This window comes from Anomaloglossus baeobatrachus, chromosome 1 (genome assembly GCF_048569485.1).
Source record: "Anomaloglossus baeobatrachus isolate aAnoBae1 chromosome 1, aAnoBae1.hap1, whole genome shotgun sequence".
NCBI lineage: Eukaryota > Metazoa > Chordata > Amphibia > Anura > Aromobatidae > Anomaloglossus > Anomaloglossus baeobatrachus.
The window spans coordinates 803,214,810-803,216,931 of record NC_134353.1 but is presented as its reverse complement, the minus strand read 5'-3'; the positions used below and the strand labels follow the sequence as shown (position 1 = coordinate 803,216,931).

Below are 2,122 nucleotides of genomic sequence, written 5' to 3'. Positions count from 1 at the left end.
ATAGTTGTTGACTGAACATTTGGCTAATAGTTATCTCTTTTGAATCCATCATACACATCACTCTTGTCACAGTCGTCTCTCGGTGAGGTTAGTGACAGGCTCAGGGTCTCTTTTATCATCAAAGGCCTTACACATTCAACGTATGTTTTTCCCTTGGCACGCGCAGAGTAAATGTCTGTTTTCCTTGCTAGCAGCAAGCTCATTAACTCTGCCCATGTGATCCCTCTGATGACTACTTCCAACCTGGATAAAAACTGTCTGCTCACTGCAGAGGGTGCTGGCTTTTCAATTCAGTTTGGAGTCAGGCCTAGAGCTGTGAGGAGGTGCTTTCTGCTGCTGCTACTGTTGTTGTCTATTGCATTTATGTGTGTGTGAAGGTAGCTAGCATTTTTACTTCTCCTATCTGTGTTACCCTCCCTGCACACCTTTTGATGTCCCCTATTGTTGGTATTAGGTGTGTGAGTTTTGTTTGTACCCCCATCTGTCAGTTTCGTCTGTGTGGTTTCCATTTCTGTCCTTGCCCTTCCAACCGGGTCGTGGGTTGTGAAGGGGGTTCTTACCATCAGGAACCAAGACAGGAGACTGGGTGATGTTGGGGCCCAGGCCTCGCTACCATTAAGCGTACCCCTGGGTTGAGGGAAAGCTTAGAATACACTTAAGGGTACTTTACACACTGCGACATCGCTATCGATCTCGTTAGCGATGTGAAATTCTAGATTGCAAGTGCGATCTTTTGAGATCGCACATAGGTCATTTTACGCATGTGCGATCTCGAAAGATCACACTTGCGATCTAGAATTTCACATCGCTAACGAGATCGATAGCGATGTCGCAGTGTGTAAAGTACCCTTTAGTCTAAGGGTCAGCATAGGGTCCCTTCCAATCACCCCCTATTCCAGTCACTCCCCATGACACTGTGATCAATCCTAAGCACCCAATCAGACAAAAATGATGCAAATAAAGGATTTTTATTTTTGGATTATAAGCAAAAGGAAAAGAAAATGCCACTACCGATAGAGCAAAGCCAAGCCAACGTTTCGGCCTATATTAGGCCTTTGTCAAGGTCTTGCCTATAAGAAATAATAAAGATTATTTACACACCAAAAGTGACACATGGTAACAAAAATTTTTTTTAAAAAATTTACATATTTACAAATACTGTATATACACGTACGTTTGTGAGAGACCATAGAGTATGGACGGGTTAAACGTCCGTTGAATGTACCATGGGTAGGGCGTTTTTACTTTTCAGGCGCGGTTTGCTAAATGAAAGAAAGGGTATATTTAAGCACCACAAGTACAGTGTAGGTAAAACATATAGCAGGCACAAGCATGCGCTGGTATAGCCGTAGATCAGGAATAAGCATACCAGTGGTTGGCAAGTGACAATGTTATAGGGGCACAGCATAAAAACTAACATGGATCGCCCTCTAGTAAGACAGAGTCAGGAGGACGGCATTTAGACCAATATTTAGAACAATAATCACAGATGGTAAGAGAAACAGATATCATACTGATAATGTGTATTCAGAGGGCAAAACCAGGAGGAGGTATCAGGCTTCAAACTGAAAAGGCTAGTAAGGAGGTATGGAAATGCTGATATGATCGAGCCTAGATTGGGTTTGAGCAGGCGTGAAGACGGCAATATCTAGGTTTCTGTAGAGACCTGGTGAAGCAGTATATAGGAATTGCAAGTCAGGCATAAGATCATATGAAAACAATACACCAAATAAATAACATACCCAGAGTCGAGAAGAAGCATAGGGCTAATGGAGAGGTAGAGGAAGTGCCTGAGGGAGAAACAAGGTGAAATGATAAGTGACTGTACACTACAGAGCCAGAAGCATATGCAGTTCAAACAGCATGTGTATAGTTGCACAGCAGAGAGTGCATTGTGGCATAGGTTTACCTTCAGGGCACATGGAACGGGGACAGGGTCCCAGAGGAACAGGCAGGAGGCGTGCGGCGCTGTTGTGTGCAGCGGAGCGGCTATTTAAATGTGTGCCACTTCCGGGTGTGAGTCACGGGTGTCACTGCGCAGGCGCGCGTGACGTCAGTGGTGACGCGGGCGTGCGTCTGCGCATGCGCGTCGCGTCACCCGAGGAGAGAGGATGTAACTCGG

General features: G+C 45.2%; 1 long non-coding RNA gene across 1 annotated transcript; it reads right to left on the bottom strand.

The window, feature by feature from the left end:
* Positions 1–1,008: 1,008 nt before the first annotated feature.
* LOC142300643 (uncharacterized) lies at positions 1,009–1,792 on the bottom strand. The gene is made up of 3 exons (XR_012752676.1): positions 1,743–1,792; positions 1,175–1,262; positions 1,009–1,070 (listed from the first exon to the last, which is right to left on the bottom strand). It is a non-coding gene; the product is annotated as an uncharacterized LOC142300643 (long non-coding RNA).
* Between the last annotated feature and the right edge of the window lie 330 nt (positions 1,793–2,122).